The sequence below is a fragment of the Protomyctophum bolini genome, assembly GCF_963924005.1.
Source record: "Protomyctophum bolini genome assembly, chromosome: 16".
In the NCBI taxonomy this organism is placed as follows: domain Eukaryota; kingdom Metazoa; phylum Chordata; class Actinopteri; order Myctophiformes; family Myctophidae; genus Protomyctophum; species Protomyctophum bolini.
The window spans coordinates 13,442,619-13,461,214 of record NC_137877.1 but is presented as its reverse complement, the minus strand read 5'-3'; the positions used below and the strand labels follow the sequence as shown (position 1 = coordinate 13,461,214).

At 42.1% G+C, this 18,596-nt stretch overlaps 1 long non-coding RNA gene across 1 annotated transcript in view; it reads left to right on the top strand.

Annotated features, from left to right (window-relative positions):
* Positions 1-18,596, top strand: part of LOC308331010 — a 302,214-nt gene that overhangs the window by 62,620 nt on the left and 220,998 nt on the right. The gene's annotated exons all lie outside the window — the stretch shown is intronic.

The following is an 18,596-nucleotide window of genomic DNA, read 5'->3' as shown; positions in this document are numbered from 1 at the left end:
CTCAATCAATCAATCAATCAATCCTATAACTGGTTGATTATTTCTCTCACACTACATGGCAACACTACAACCAGGCTTTCCACCGGTCCTGCGGAAAGCCTGTTGACGTCGCGAAGGGGGTTCAGGGGGGGTTGCACAAAATGATTTACACATCACGTGATGCACGATACACGCTCTAATTGGCCACTATATGGCTCACTTACATAACGCAACAATATTGTATAACGCCCGCATCTGTAGTTTGGCGGTACGACGGCGTCGCTTGCCGAATAAATAGAAGATCTACAAGCTGACAGCGCAGTCGCGAACGGTGGCGAATTGACGGGCTGTCGGCTTGCAGATCTGTTCCATTATTTGGCGAGGTGATGCGCTTGCGCAATGGATTATAAATTAAAGGTCAACCTTTCACCAACACGGACGCACAAGCAGTTTATGCAGAGAGAGTTATTAGTTGTACCGACAAGACCATCATTCTTGTGGTTTAGAAATGATGTTTTCATGTTGTTTGACAGTTGACAGCCGTTATACTGTATTGTACATTTAGGCTACTATGTGTCTTTGAATTATTGAAGAGCCTTTATTTGTCCGAGTTATATCACTCCCCCTGGAAGGGAGGGAATGCATTGTTTTATGTAATGCTTTATATAAGCAGCCAAAGAATTGCCCCACAACCTTCCAAGGAAGGACTTCATGCACACATGATGCAGTAAGTTGTCCTTTTTGTTCCCAGAGTGTGCAGTCCCTTCCTTGGAAGGTTTATTTCTCTTTTTGAGATGAGATATACTTTATTAATCCCTGAGGAGAAATTGAAGCGTTACAGCAGCATAATGTGGTACATAAATAAAGCTAAAACTACTGGACAAACAGATAAAACTAGAAAAAGTGCTCCTCCGGGCACTACTGTACATGTCCCCAAGGGCAGGTCAGGTTGTGGCCTCCTGGTGGCGCTATAATAAGCCAATGTGAAAAGGGTGCCATTTCTTCTTACGCCTTCGATGACAATTTGATCATTTGAGGCATTTTGTTGCAAAAATGTGTTTTGCAAAAATACCTGTTGGTAGCGCTATAACAGGCCAATGTGAAAAGGGTGGGATATATTCATCAGCCTAGTAGGAACTTCTGAAAGATTTCACGTGAATTGCACGCTGCGTTCATGATTTGAGACTTTTTGCTCAAAACGGGCCAATCCTGCAAACTTTGAAAGCCAATATTAGCCAATCAGGATGGAATATGAAATATTGGTCAGATCTGTCTTGAGCACATGACTATAGAGATACTGTGTAACGATTTGCGGGATTCTTGGACAAAATATAGACTATACTAGTATAGAGTAGTAATAAAAATAAATTTGTTTTACAAAAGTTGGCCTCCTGGTGGCACTATGACAAGCCGTTTTGGAAAATATGGGGCAGAGGTTCATCGTTGGCATCTAGTGAGTGTGTGTGCAAAGTTTGGCATTGACCATGTTAACGGTGCCGGAGATTAGCTGTACACAGACGGATGGACGGACGGACACACACACACGGACGGAGTGCAAAACGTACTCTCTCCATGCCTGGTGGGGACAACAACAGACACAAGTGGACATAACATATAACCACACAAGACCAGGACCACCGAGGACAATATGCCGTTTGGGTTCGTCTTATGCATTTGCATTATAGTCCGATTGTCTGATAGCTGCTATCAGACTCTATAATGCAAATGCATAAGAACTGTCTCCCTCAAACGGCATATTGTCCGGCATACACTCCCCCCGAGAATGCATATATGGAGCGGTACAGACTCTCTTTCATGCCAACTGCTATCAGATAGCAGTTGGCATGAAAGAGAGTACTCTGTACTGCTCCGTATATGCATTCTCGGGGGGAGTGTGAGCCTACGGCTGAAGGTGCTCACCCTATCCTGCAGCACACCATAGAAGGGGGTGTATATATATATATATATATATATATATATATATATATATATATATATATATATATATATATATAAATATATTATTATTAGAGTGGAAACAAGATCAAGCAGCATCACCATTCACAGATTGGCTTGTGAGTCAACACCACAGTATTAGGCATGAAATGAAACATGGATACACACATAAGAGACAGAGATTAATAGTACGTGTTATTGTTGAACATAAAATAAATACATAATAATATATATAATTTTGGGGTACCCAGCCCCCCAAAAGAGACATGCATTAAGGTGCATGCATGTGGGCTGAATCCGTTCTACTTCCTGGTACCCATGTACAGTACCATGTACAGGGTTTCCCCAATTAGCGCCCTGAGGGCCATCTGCGGCCCGCGGAGCGCCCCCTTGTGGCCCACGGAAGAATTTAAAAAAATAATAATATATATATATATATATATATTTTTTTTTGGGGGGTCCCAGATATAAATGGCATTAAATTGGGGTCAGTAGCCTCTGCATGTCAAACTGGGGGTCCTTTTCAAATGGGGTCTCGCCCTGAACATTAATTTCAGGGCAAGACCTCGACCTCGCGCGTGCCGACTCGGCCCCCAGCCTGGTACCGGTCAAAATATGGCCCTTAAGGAAAATGTATTGGGGAACCCTGATGTACGGTACCCATGCTTGTCACTTCAGGAACCCTTGTAGCATGTGAAGAATCCTACATGACGGCACAAACTGGTTTATGAAACACGGGTGTCATAACCATGAATCAGTTTACATTTCATAACATTTTGTTTCATAACTATGGAGTCAGTGTGATAAAGGCTTTTGAGATCTATTCCGATAGGTGGTGGAAAGATCACAGCTATTGTTAGGTGGGGTATGTAGATAGCAAGTGGCAGTGGTGGAGAGTAAGTAAGTACTCAAGTACTAAACGTAAGTACAATTTTGAGGTGTAGTATTTCCAATTTTCTGTACTTTAACCTCTACTCCACTACATCAGGCAAATATTGCACTACAATTATTTGACAACTTTAGTTACTAGTTACTTTGTAGAAACCCTTTCCTTAAGAGGGATCAGATTTACTGGCTGGTAGCTGGTAGCCTAGTCTGGCCTTCACTGCATGTCACCCCCCCATCTGCCTCCCCATTTCCCGTCAGCCTACTGTCTATCCCTCTATAAAAAATATAAAATGAAGGCGAAAGCCACAAACAAACATTAAAAAAAGACCATAAGACCTTTATTTAAACTATATTTAGTCTAATATATTTTATTTTATTGCAGGCAGTTGCACATCTTATAATGAATAGGCTACTTAAAGAAAACCGCTTGTACAATAAGCAAAGTGGTTTGCTTATGAACACATGAAAACCACTTTTCAATTTCCTCCCTTCTGTTGGAAAGTAAACAGACGCTTTGCAGTGATTTATATATAAAAAATAAAAGTCACATGTGTTTTTCCTCCCACTATGCTAAAAATCAGCCTCGCTCTGAAAAATAAACATTGCTATTTTTTCACTCTGACAAATACTCATCTATCCAGTTCTTGGAAGAAGCAATCAGCGGCAACCTTGGCCCTTTAGGATGTGTGTGTGTGTGTGTGTGTGTGTGTGTGTGTGTGTGTGTGTGTGTGTGTGTGTGTGTACTTGTATTACTATATTTGTGAGCACACAAGTATAGTAGAATTTTTGAGAAGTAGTAATTCTGAGGACAATTTTCCTGATCCTCACAAGAGAAAATTGTCTTATGGTTTAAATTAAAAGATGATTAGAGAAAGGCTTTCAATTAGGAAAATTATTCAGGTTGTGGTTTCATGCTGGCAGTGCACACCAACAAAATTGCTTGCTTGTCCTAAAATGTTAAAAAGTCAAGTATAAAAGTCTAGTATAGTAATAATACAAACTTTTGTGCGTGCGTGCGTCACTGAGCAGGGGGGGGGGGGGGCTTTCTGAAAAGCCCAGAGGAAAGTCATGCATTGCTTGTAGGTGTTTTTTGTCTTCAAACTGGCAAACTGGATTACCCAGGGACTTACTGTAGACACGCCCCTTTAACAGTGACACGTGAGAGCCAGCTCGGGTGGCTTGGCGCACGTATTGGCAGATGGCCTTGGTTGGTCCACGAGTCAACATTCTACTGATTGTGGATCTAATTACAAACAACCATCAATTAGTTGAGTGGAAGCAGGTTCCATTTACAGTAACCGTGTTGTTGTTTTTTTGCTATAGTTTTCTAGTAGCCTAATTTGAATTTGTACGCATTTATTTATTTTTATACATTATTTTCTGTATGTCACAAAAAAGGACTACAGTGGAAATAAGCTCTCACGCGGCTGTTTTATCCTTTTGACAGATATGTTTTCGCGCAAAAAAAGTTCGACACCATCACCACACAAAATATTAAACAGGGCTCAACCACTTAACCCCTAAAGTAACTTTCGTAACCGTGGCTCACTGATGATATATCATACTTCCTGTAGGCTATAAATATATTATGCTGTATTGCGAGGTTGGGCGAAAATTCCCCAAAAAGTGAAAAGCATTCCCATACAATTAGTAAAACAGACTGTATCAAATATGAGTGACTGACTATCGTAATTGATACAGAGCCACCTCCCTGACAATATCAGCAGGACAATTTGGACCACAATTCTTGTGTTATTGTCTCCACCAGGCCGAAGGCATGGGGAGAGAATATGTTTTGCACTCTGCCCGTGTGTGTGTGTGTGTGTGTGTGTGTGTGTGTGTGTGTGTGTGTGTGTGTGTGTGTGTGTGAGTGTATCCGTGTGTCCGTCTGTTACCAGCTAACCTCCGACACCGTTAAACTGGTCGATGCCTCATTTTACACACACACTCCCTGTATGCCAACGATGAACCTCTGCCCCAAATTGTCCAGAACGGCCTATTATAGCACCACCAGGTCACCAGAGGCCGACTTTTGAAAAACATTTTTTTATATTACTCCTCCATCCAAAAATCCCACAAATCGTTACACACTATCTCTATAGTCATGTGTTCAAGAAGCATCTGTCCGATATTTCATATTCCATCCTGATTGGCTAACATTGGCTTTCAAAGTTTGCAGGATTGGCCCGTTTCGAACAAAAAGCCTCTGAATCATGAACGCAGCGTGCAATTTACGTGAAACTGACTTTCCTACTAGGCTGAGGAATATAGCCCACCCTTTTCACATTGGCCTGTGATAGCGCCACCAACAGGTGGATTTTTGCAAAACACATTTTAGCAACAAAATGCCTCAAATCATCCAATATCGCCACCAGGAGGCCACAATCTGACCTGTTGGAGACCTGTGCCCTGAGGGGCACTTTATTACTGTTATTTTCCATAGAGAAATTGCTTCCGTGACTCAGTGAATGAACGAGTGACGTCAGGAGTTCGGTACTCTATGACAAGCGAGCGCTCAAGTTGGCCTCTCTGGCACACGCCCGGTGAAGTGGTTAATCAGACTAATCAATTTAGTTAGTTTTATCCAAATGTTTTGTGTCGATCTGTTGATAATAAAAATAAACTAAAGCCCTTCACGATTATTCAATGTGCCTATGTAAGATTAAGACAGCTATTGGTTCCCAGACCTACCACTTCACCACTTTTCAACCTATCTTCATATAATTGGTCCTCACTAATGTTCATGATAAAATACCACAATTTATTTCTACTCGGTCTGTGTCTCATAGGAGGGCTGTGGGCAGTTCAGAAACCCGTCCACCAGTGACAACATCGTTAGGCAGATTTTGTTTTTTAAAACAAAATGAGTTTTTTAGACGTTTATTACCCTGAGCGTCCATTTTTGCATTGCAACTGTTCAGGAATATAATTTTTAGCACAACGTTTTTAAGCCTGTATTTGATAGTGATACTGGATGGGGATACTAAGGGGATTGGTAATGACTGGAAAATGAACCCAGGACTGATCAGGGCATTGCGCCCAGGTGGTGTGTACCCTAGCAACCTGGCAATAAGGTTGCCCCTGTTATTCTTTTGAGTATTGCATTTCTTATCTACTCAACTTCAAAGTGAAACAGATGTGTCCAAAAGATAATGAGTTAATTTAAGAATATCCTTGTTTTGGTATTGTATTCTGCATGGGAAAATAACAAACAATTGAGAGGGAAAAGGTTCCAAGAACAGAAGAAAAAGTCCAGAAATTATAAGATTTCATTACATTACATTACATACAGTATATGTTACAGGAGTGCTACTGATTTCCCTCAAATGGTCCATGGAAGGGACTAAATAATATTCAGGAATCAGGAGTAAGGAAAAACTATGTCCAAAAGGCATGAGAAATCCCCCCACCATGCATCTACTCGCAACCGTTTGGTTGCAAGCAGTTGCATGGCGACCCATTGGTGTGGTTTGGGCTTTAAATAACTATTTTTACTGTTCAAACGCATACTGAATGCCTGGACCATTATTTTAATGCCTTTTTTGGACATCATCTTTTCACTCTCCTGAATATTACTTATTATTTATTCAATATAATTTGTGCCAAGTGACAATGAAACATCCTTATAAAACACAGCTCTGATTACCTGACATAATGCCACCCATGCACGTCATCTTGCTTGTCGTCCTGACCTGTTCCAGTTGTTCCAAATCACAGTGTTCCCACCACGCTGTCATGTTTCCACCACGCTGTCATAGAAGATCTACAAGCTTGTAGCGCAGCACTCGGTGCCGCGCTATGAGCTTGTAGATCTGCATGTTTATACCTGAAGAACATCCCTGATTCCCTGTACAGCTCTGCTGGCAGCACGTGGCCCTGCACCTTACGAAACGCACGCAGACACACGCGGGCGCTCGCACACACACACACACACACAGTTAGTTAGCAGAGTTAACATAGACTAACACAATAATGAAAAGTAGGGGGGGAAAAAGCTGTAAGTGAAGTGGTTCCAGGCTCTGCAGGACACACACACACACACACACACACACACACACACACACACACACACACACACACACACACACACACACACACACACACACACACACACACACACACACACACACACACACACACACACACACACACACACACACACACACACACACACACACACGTATTTCTCTATAGTCTTTTTCAAAATAACCAGGGGGAAAAAAGAAAAGAAAAACAGCACTTCTATGCTTTCATGCTCTATTATGATAGTATTTCTTATAACCATCACAGGATCCGTGTTAATTTAACTCTGAGATTTAATTTATCTCTCAAGACAGGTATTAATTGTATTTAAAAAAATAAATATGAATGGGTTTCCCCAGATTCTACAAACACGGGGGATTTTGCTGTGTCTCTGCCTCTCAGTGTTGGTGAAGGAATCACAATAAATGGCTTGTTTATCTGGATATACTGTAAATCTTTGTTTGGAAGAAATGTACAGCAGTGGTTTTCAACCCTTTTCACATCAATAATCTGCATTTGAGCCACGATTTGATGACATTGCAGACCTTGCAGACCCAAAACTAAAATAATATTTTGTTTCTTCAATTCTTCCTGTAAATTAAGTAATGCAGATTTTAACAAAACATTTACTCTTGAGAGTGTAACATTAAACAAAATGGACCCATAATTAGGGTCCATTTGGTTACCAACTCTCCATCATTTAGCTGGAGACCACCTGGTAACTCCTCAAGGACCACTGGTGGTCCCCGGACCACTGGTTGAGAACCACTACAATATGGTGAGATAATGCTGCTGCTCTGCCACAAGATGGCACTGCAAACTTTAGGTGAAGCTTAGTTCAAGAATAAAAGAGCCCCCCACCCCCCCTTTCACCCACCCACCCTTTTTTCCCCTCACTGTAGGCCTATGTTTCTTTTCCCTTTTTACCTCCTTTATGATGAATTCCTGTTCTGTTCTTTGGCTATATAGAAGTGTCTATTTGTACATCTCTAAATGTTTTGATGAATTTAACAAGGTGGACCCTGTTGTAAACAAGTGTAATGCTTTATTGGGTCGTCCACTCACAGTTAACAGTCTTTGTATTGAGTTGTGCTTGAAATGTACCTACTGTAATGTTCCTTCACTAAGAGCAGCCTTGCTAAGCCTGCTCACGGGCACTTCAGCGGTGTTGCTGTTGGGTAAATAAATGGTGCATTTATATAGCTTTTATCCAAGGCGCTTCACTCATTCACACACACATTCACAGTTGGCGGAGGAAAACATGCAACTATAGGCACCAACCTGCACATCAGGAGCTCAGAGTCTTGCTCAAGGACACTTCGACACTAACTCTGGGGGAGTGCACGTTCGAACAATAGAGTATTAAAAGGATAGACTGAACTGGACCGATAGCCCCGCCCCCGCTATTCATTTCAGTGGAAGTTGCTCAGTGGCATTTTGAAGCTCGCGGAAGAATCGTCTACTTTTGCATTTTTTCGATTTGGACATGAATGCGGAAGTGCAAACGAGCGCTCAATGTTAAAGCCCAGATGCACAGGGTTTCCTCGTCATAACTCCACGGGTCCGCCTGCAGTCCCCGCTCTTACCACTAGGCCGAGCGCCTCAACGTTGGAGAGCCTCACTGGGGGCTTGGGTGGGTTCAAACTGGGAACCTTGCAGTTCCCATCCGGACAGGCGGACACTCAACACTTCCCCACCAAGATTGTTTCTGCCGGTCCGGGGAATTGAACTGGGAACATTTCTCTACCCTATTGTATACAGCATGGGCTCCATCTTGCGCCACCCTTATTTGCCATTTTTTACTACTTTGAAAATCATTTTAAAATAGTTCAACTAGCCGATCTACACGTTGTGAGCTTGTAGATCAGCTACCGGTATTTGAACTATTTTAAAAGGTTTTTTTAAATAGTAAAAATGGCAAAATAAGTTTAGGGATAAGGGATAAGGGGTGGCCCAAGATAACAGCCCAGTATTATGTGTGGTGATGAGAATGAATCAGCCAGAAGAACGAAACGTTTGTCCTGGCTTACAGCAGGGTCATTAGCCAGTCTGATGACGTGGATTCACTCACACTTTGCCACACGTCCACTGGGTCACTCCGAGTACAGGCCCAGTCAATTGAGATATTGCCGTCTAGCTTGTAAAATACGGGGCCGAAAAAACAAGAAAAACAACTACGTTGGCAGTAACCACCGGACTTTCTACCTCACGTCGGAGTGACAGGTGAGGCAGCCCCTCACCCCTGTTTCTGTTGTGTAGCCAAGTGTCCAAAATCCCCCCCTACCATTTTGTTTTAAATGGTCCCCCAATAGCAGGAGTTAGCCGGAGTTGCGACCCCCCTCCCCCTCCCTCGCGATGCTAATTTGACAACTATTTAATCCACTCTACGCGCCTGTGAGTGAATCCACGTTATCAGTCTGGCTAATGCCAGGCTAGGGTCCTATACATCACTGTCCCTTGACCCCGCACTACCTTGCCCGAGGGAACTGCCGCCAACGTTTGCCAAAAATAATTGCATTAGTATTTGGTGTTAACCGAGAGTTATGGTGTCACAAAGAAACACCCGTTCAATGCTATTTAAAGGGTGCGCTGCATGGAAACCTGAAGATTGCCAGGAAACAGTCTGACAGCTTCGAGGACAAAGAGAAACGCTTGCAGAGGAATGCTGATTTGTTATTATGAAACATTTAAAATGTAAAAAAAAATAAGTGACGCGATGTGGTGCGTTGGAGTTTGTAGATCGCCTATATGGTTAATTGATTTGTTCATATATATATATATAGAGAGAGAGAGAGAGAGAGAGAGAGAGAGAGAGAGAGAGAGAGAGAGAGAGATAAAAACAACAAATGATTCAAGTCATTATATATCAGCTTGCATTCCATTCTCTTGCATATTGTACACCTTAGTGTGTCTTTCTGTATAGTTGCGCTGCAGCAGTGCCTCTACAGGGGGGCATTGGGGGGCCGGCATCGCCCCCCCAGATTGGATTTTGTGCCTCTCCAGTCCAGATTGGCCAGTAGTACCCTACCCTACCCATATTTTTATGTTTTACAAAAAATCTATAAGTTCTCCATGATTATTTATGGAAATTAATTGAATAGTTAATAGAAATACAAGGTAATCATCATCATCATCATAATTTTTCGACCGCAGTCGAGATTGTGGATTTCACAATATTACGCCAGACTTCCCGGTCCTCATTGCCATCCCCAGTTCCTGCTTACTGATGCCTGTGTCCCTAGTGATGACATCAGGGAACGACAGTTTTCTGCTTTGAGACAGGACTATCCAGTGAAGAAGGGAAGATATAACCTCATTGTCAGCTCTGTAGCAGTGGCCGGCAAACTGTGTTCTTCTGGATCGGACTAGTGAAGAAACACGGGGGAAGGTTGCCGTACAAGGTAATATATGCAGAAGACATTATAATGCCCAACATATTTTTATTTGTTTGTTGTTGGTGATGCTGCATATTGTAGCCTACTTGTAGCCTTTTTCAAGCATCACTTTGTTAATAGGCGAGTATTTGTTATACTTAGAGGGGGTTTGAAAAATGAAGTGCCCACTTTGGAAAAAAGTATGCCCCCCTGCTGATTTGTGCCTGGAGACGGCACTGGTCTGCAGTGTCTAGTCATGGGAGAAAGGAGAGTGGGCTTAGTGTCCCATTGGCCGTGGGGCTTAGAAAGTCAGATCAGCTCTGCAAGCTGATAAAAACGTCTGGAGATAGGGATGGCAATTATCGATAAAGTAATTAATTGATCATTTGTACGTTTTGATAACCTTCGCGATCGATTAACCGGTTTTATTTGACCATTTACGATATAGGGCCAGGCAATGGCATCTTTGTATGAGGAATACAATGAAATGAAAAGTGCACTGTCTTGTCTGTCACATCACATGCAAAAGCAGAGACGTTTCTGTGGCCACCAAGGTGGGGGGGCCCTTTTATTTAACCGGCCCACATGTGCATTCCTCGGCCGTGTGCACACGCAGACAGCACAGAAAACCACCCAATGAACAATGATAGAACTTAACTTAACATTTAATTATTAACCGTTACGTTTAATTGATTAATTCCTTAACAGCGATTAATCGATTAACTATTAACATCCCTATCTGGAGAAGCTATTCAGTGTGCTGCCAGCAGCGTAACTAGACGTCAGTAGGTCCCCATGCAGGCTGGTCAGCGGGTCATTTTATTTTACCGACGGCATGGGTGGGTTTTTCCTTTGCCTTTGGGCCCCAATGTTGCGTTGTCTGATCTGTTGCACTAGTTACGCCCTATTGTATAACCTAATGGAGGAAGAAAGCAATGAATGTTGACTCTGTTGACTCTCGAATCGACTCAGCCTTTTGGCTTGTAATCAGAGCAGAGGCCATCTTTACGTCTGGCCCAAGTGGCCACCAGGAAATTGGTATAAATTAGCTTGTGGAGATGCAACTGAAGAGGTTTGGGAACACTAAAGAGCCCGGCATGGCGTTTCAAAAAGATTGACAGCATTTCATCTTCAGGGTGCACTTCAGACTGACGTGCAAGCTATGAAACCTCGTATATATCCAGATTTCTATACTTTTTGAGTATTTCATTTATTTATGAATGCCCTATTTTGACGTACAAGAGGGTCGTGCAAAAGTATTGAAAAAAGCAGACCTCTTGAAAGTGGGGTTTATAAATATTTTAACCGATGGAATGTATTAACATTGGATCCATTCAAACACAGGTTATTTTTTCATTACATTTCCCGTTTCGGACATACAAGGTTTCCACTCAACCGCGACGTGAGATAAGGCCAGGTCCTTGAGACCAGAGAAGAAGAACAGGCTTTCAGTCAAACCATTAGTTTGGCTCTCTGGCTTCCAATATAAACAAGTCCGCTAGAAATCTGGGTGTCCTCTTCGACAACCGCATGAACCTAGAATCCCATGTTAAGAAGGTCACCCAGTCCTGTTTCTTTCACCTTCGTAACATCTAAAAAATCAAACTAGTTCTCACTCCCCAAGACCTAGAAAAAATCATCCATGCTTTCATCTCCTCCCGCCTCGACTATTGTAATGGACTCTACACCACCCTCAGCTCCTCCTCAATCCATGAACTTCAACTAGTACAGAATACAGCTGCCAGGATTCTCACAAACACACCCCGCAGATCTCACATTACTCCCGTACTTGCTGCACTCCATTGGTTGCCCGTCAAATGAGGATCAATTTCAAAATTCTCTTAACATATATTAGGCATTACACGGACTGGCTCCACTTTACTCTTTCTCTGAACTACTGCATGCAAATCCAAACACACGTTCTCTCCGGTCCTCCGAAAATGGCCTTCTGTCTATTCCAACAACTAGACTCAAAACAAAGGGTGACCGTGCATTTGAAGTGGTTGCCCCCACTTTGTGGAATGCCCTGCCCCTTGAGCTAAAGAATGCAGAGTCTGTCGACGGTTTTAAGATCTTGTTAAAAACGTATTTATTTCGTCAGCACTTTATTTTGTTGCAATAAGCTCTCAAGCTGTGCTGAAATGGGCATGACACATGATGACAGCACACCTAGACGTCAATAGAAGATTGGAGAACGGATTAATCAAAAATCTAAATGCTCATTATGTTACCATTTTCGTCTATTCACTGTGTCTCAGAGGAGATCTGTGAACAGTTCAGAAACCTCCCTACCAGTGACATAATCTATGGGGCCAATAGAAATGGCAGGATTTCTATTCCTGCACAGTTAGCATGCTATAATGGAAGCCATCATTCTTGTGTTGGAAATGGAAATGGAAATAATAAAAAAAAAAATTGTTTGCTAAAAGAAATCTGCCCAACGATGATGTCACTGGAAAGCGGGTTTCTTAAGTGTCCACACAGCCCTCCTCTGAGACAGACTGAGTAGAATAAAAGGTACTATTTTATTAGTGAGGACCAATTATATGAAAATGGGTGGAATTGTCCTTTAAGTTAATTTTGGTTAAATTAGGGTTAGGTTTACATGAATCAATTTGTCTACACTTTATACTCCACTACACAACATCAGTATTATACTTCTATACTACAGTATTATACTTCTACTCCACTACACAACATCAGTAAAAAGTACTGCTTACACGACTGTCGGTCCAAAATGTTCAAGCACAAACAGAGAGTTGGTCACGAAACTGGGTCACGACCCTCATGTTCCCACAAGGGGGTCCCCCGCAAAATGAGTCGAAATCAGTGTAACTACTTCAACCCTATTCTATACTTCAGAAATCGAACAATTTAATAATCTTAAACATTTTCTGGGGGATCATCCCTGATTGCGGTGTCTGTGTGTGTGTGTGTGTGTGTGTGTGTGTGACTGTGAATGATGGCTGCATCAAAGCAAGTGTGGGTGAAATATAAGAAGCAGTGCCGTTTTGATTGCATCTGATTGTTTGATATTCCAGACCGGTGCAAAATGCCCAGAACTTCAGTAAGATCGTCAAGTGTTAAGGCCATTTCATGCTTGGAGCGATCAACACGCGTCAAATGACACATCGCAGATCGCAGTCTATGCGGCTGATGTCACTTTCATTGTGCACGCGCCGTTCGACATGTGTCGTTCCAAGCATACGTTTGCCTTTATTTCAACTCTGATAGTGTGCCAATTGAAACAAATGGACCAAGTAGGGCTGGGTTGTATTGTATGTATTAATGCTGTAAAGTGCACAGAGACCCCTTGGGGTGATTTTGTACTATAAATAAAATAAACTGAACTGAACTGAACTGAACTGAACTGGGTCATTAATATTGATATTATATTCACACACACACACACACACACACACACACAGTCACACACTGACGGCTAAAGGAAACCATGCAAGGGACCAACCTATTCATCAGGATCGGTTAGGGGTGCAGCGTCTTGCTCAAGGACACTTTGACACTGGGAGCCGAGGATCGAACTGGGAACCTTGCATTTCCTAAGTGAAGAAAATGTAAAAATGAAAAGGAAAATGTTATATTGTCGCAATGTTATATTATCGTCACATTAATAATAATACAAACATCATGATATTACATTTTGTGCATGTCACCCAGCCAGTTAATGATGTCCATTCATATTTGATACAGACAGTTTCTGGAGAAAATGGAATTAATGTGGCCGCAAAAGCCTTGAAACTACATATGAAGGCAATGTCGCTGCTAATATACGTCACGCCCAGCTGTCAACACATTGCGTTCCAGAGATTCCTCGTTGACGTAAGCTCAGCTGGCAGTGACTCGACTCGTACTAACCACGAAACATTAAATATCAATAAAATAAAAATAAAAATAAACTCAATTAACATTCAGTTTCTGTTGTGCGACGGGCAGATGCAGCCACCCACCTACCCGGAAATGTAGTCTCTGGGTTGTTTGACTCATTTCTAACGATTATTTTGTTACTCTTTGGGTATATTTGTACATTTCCACCTTCAGTCGATGCTTCATATCCATATGAGTGAAAAGGCCGGGGTGATCGGTAAATTTTTCAAACACAGTTCTTATATGAGGCGATCTAAAATCCCCCTATGGAGATTACTGTTATAATCTGATCGCCCATGGCTGTGTACTTGTACGTGAATACACAATGTACTTGATATGTATTGTGTACTGCCTGAACTGTAGCATACTTTATAGTCTCTCATCTCAGACAGCAAGGACAGCAAAGTTAGTGTTGTTGTCACGTCATTAGGATCCAGCTCTATATATTTCCTGTGTGTGTGAAATAAACTTTGTGAACCTTTATCGTGATACTGTCTCGTGTCCCGTTATTTGTTCTCCTGGGCCCGCCGCCACAGTCGTCGGACCAAAGGAATAATTCAACTGGATTGTCACACACTACCGGTCTGCCAGAACCCGGACGAGGGTCCAATTAGAGTTTACAACAATTACGATGCAAATAAAAAGCACACGAACCTGGGGACTGAAGCCCTCTACTGACAGTGACGTCAGGACTTCGGTGCTCTATGGTGGAATAATTACACTATTTGAAGGGCACTCTTTCAAGGCCCCTGCGTAGTTAATGGCCACCTCCACCTTACAGGATACCACGTCAATGCTCTCTCCTTTATTAACCCCATAAATCTGCCCTTCCTGCCAGCCCACCCTACCTTTAAAATGACCCTTATTGACCCTTACACGCGGGTCGATGTGAACACATTGCCACAAGTATCGTCTAAGGAAACGTTAAAACATCCCAAATGATGAAAGGCACCGTTTAAAGGTCTAATCTAATGACCGTTGTGTTTTGTGAGATAGAATCTAGTTTTTCCCTGAAAAGCACTAATTTCGATGAGCTTGGTGGTCAGTTTTGTATTGTAGTCTGATTGGCGTGTGTGCGCGCGCGCGAGCATGCGCGAGTGCACGCACATTCGCACAAATGCATTCTTAATTAAGCCAGAGTTAGGCTATACTTGTGTACGCACCAATGGTGCGTAACCAAGTTTAATAGTACATATATGTTTCATAGTAGCCTAGTATAATAGTATATATATATGATAAGTATAATAGTGCAGTATGTCGTGCACCGAAAATAGAAGATCTAAAAGCTGTGACACCGTATGTGCATACTAGATCTGCTACTTTCAGTGCACCATACCGGTGCGCAACTAGTATAAATTAGCCTTATGATGAGGCATGCTTTGGCACGCACCTCATCGGTGATGACGAGTGCACCGATAAATTCTCTCCTCACTGGAACCAGTCAAACTGCATGGCGTCACTTACTGGCTGTGAGGTCAGATCGACATGCACTGAACGTTCCTGTTTACGTATACGGCCACAGAATTGATCTGGCTCATTCCTGTGGGTGTTGGTGCGTCGCTGCGTTGTCGTTGTTGTTGTGGAGTCTCATAACGATCGAGCCGATCCTCCCCCGGGAGCTAACATGTCACGCCAGCAACAAATTGCTGTGGAGATGAATGCGCTCCATTAAGCCATTTTGGACTGAGGTCGATTAAAAAACATTTTTCTGAAAAACCCATGTTCAGTGGTGCTCAACCTTTTTCATGTCAAGGACCCCCAAAATTATCTCTATTAAGCCACAGACCCCCATCTGAAAATATGTAGTTCCAGCCAGGGACCCCTCAGAAGCCAATATTTTAGTTAAAAATGTTCGCTCTGAAATATATATTCAATGATTTGCGCCACATTTTCACGACTTTTAAAAAATAGCAGACCTACAAGGTCATAGAGTGCCGCGCTATGAGCTTGTAGATCTGCTATTTTTCAATAACTAAAGTATAACATAATGTTTTAAAACAACAAAAGGGGTTCCCGCCTAAAATGGTTTAACTCACTGTTTCTCACCGTCTGGTCCGGGGGGCACGTAGGGTCCAAATGGATGCTTAGTTACAGGCCTGTAACTGTAATGTTTTTTTCTTTTGTTTTTTTCTTTGGGACCCCAATTATATACTATATAGAAATAAATCTTAGTGTTAATTTAACTCTGTGGGTACAAATGGAAGGAATAAATTAAAAGTTTAACTATGGACATACTAGAAAAGTGTGCTTCTAGGAGCACAGCCTACCCAGGGCCACAAACTTTGGTCATATAGCCAATTGGAATGGGATCTGAAAGATTAAATTTATACATTTTGATAACATGACTACAGAGATAATGTGTACCCATTTGATGAGGTGAGGTTTGGACAAAATTGGTAGTAGCAAAAATGGTGTTTTGCAAAGAAAATGGACGTAGTGCTGGAGGGAACACGTTATTCCAACCAGTTCCTTTCCCCTCCATTTAGAGAGATCAGGATTACTGCACGTTTTTTTGTGAGAGTTGTGCCTTGAATTTCACCTGCCCTTTTTTGTGCATGAAAAGTTTGAAAACCACTACTGTGCAGCTAAGATCTTTAAAGTGTTTCCACACTAGAGATAGCAATCAACATTCTCTTTATTGTTAACATGTTCTGTAATGTCAAACTGAATAGAGGTCTGCCATAAATGTTTTCTTAATGGTTACCAGTGGTTACGGGGAAAACAACCTCAACATAACATGAGAAAACGTACACAAGAGGGGTTGTATAAATGGCATCTTGCTCTCTGATAGAACAAGGAAATGTCTGTTCAAATTATTGTGACAGAAGTGGGAAAACAATCATCGGAGGATTATTGTTTGTCGTCAATATGGTGGCTTGTCACTTGAAACCCCACTCCGGAAAATATTACAAGAAATGACTCCATTTGACCTCCGCCACAAACCACAATGATGCCATTTCGGTACACGCTCCATTTGACATAAAACTTTATGATTATATATATGACTAGATTACGTCTTTATAAGGCGCCACATTAATTTACAGGGGGTGTATGGGGCTGCTGTTCCGACTAGTCACAGCAACGCCTGAGTTACGAGGAAAAATATCAATAACATCACCTCACAATAACATCTATATTTTCCTTTAGGTTTTCATTTAACTTGGCCTTTAAGTTTGGCACTTTTAATAAAGAAATCCCACAAGCAAGTGAGCCCAGCAGTAAAACTTAACAACAAACACAATGAGATTATTGAGCTTTTCTGATGAATCGCACCGGACTCATCATGCTTTAATAAAAGTAAGTTTATAATGGATGTGCCCCCTGTTCAAGAGCTCACAATGTGCCACGATGCTGTGAGCTTGTAGATATTTTCAGTACTTTCAGTATTTTAATAAGAATAAGAATATTAAAGTAAAAGTAACAAATATATTTAAAAATCTGCTTCTTGATCATTCTAATGTATTAATTGAAAAAGTAATCCATTAAAATAACTACTAACCAAATAATCGATAGAATCAATATTCCTAGTTGTTAGAGGAGAATGTCCCCTGTGCAAGTTGTAAATGAATGCCCCACCCATATTTATATCTGTCTCCCTTTTATGGCCATATATGGAGTTCTTTGTAAGGCATGCCCAAATAAGGAGTATATGCAGCCATCTTGTGGAGTTCTGTGTCAGCCATGCCCAAATATGGAGTGTTGTGAGGTCAGAACAGGCCAGCTCCAAATACGAGCGGGTAGGGGCCCGGTCCAGAGCCCGGGCATAGGCCTTTTTGGGGCGGTTCTGGACAACCATGGATCCGACCGACTCGACACCACTGTGGTGTGGAACGTGTGTGTCGAATTTGGGGCCAACGGTTCTCGAGTTACGTGGATACACACACACACACACACACACACACACACACACACACACACACACACACACACAGACATACAGACAGACAGACAGAGACGTGGTGCATGTACAGTATAGATAGATAAGAGGCACCCTGACATCTGAAGATGTTTGTAATTTATCTCAGGACCTTGCAGATAAGGCTCCAGACTTCCCAAAACAAATAAGCTCTAAGATATTTTAAAATATATTTTCGTGAACGGAAATGGCAGCTTTCGTTACTCAGCTCATGGGGGCTATAGTCCCAGACTCTATATAGCATTTGGAGAATAGTGGAATAGTTGTCTGGCTAGTGGCTACGCGAGACTAGCTTAGGGTTGACAACAGAGTAGGCTACAGCATCTTGCAATGGGTCTGGCCTACAAGCTACACCATGCACCAAGATATTTAAATACTTCCTTAATGTCAACAAAGTCCCACAACACCAGAGGGAGTTCAACAAACCACGTGCAACCTAGATTCGGCTCAAACAAGGGATGAAATTAATTCCGCTCTACCAACAGCTATAAGACATGTGAATCCCTTGACTCCTTCAAACCCTCTCTCAAGGAGCACCTACGGACGTCTGGACGAAACTGGCCCCTATCCGCCCC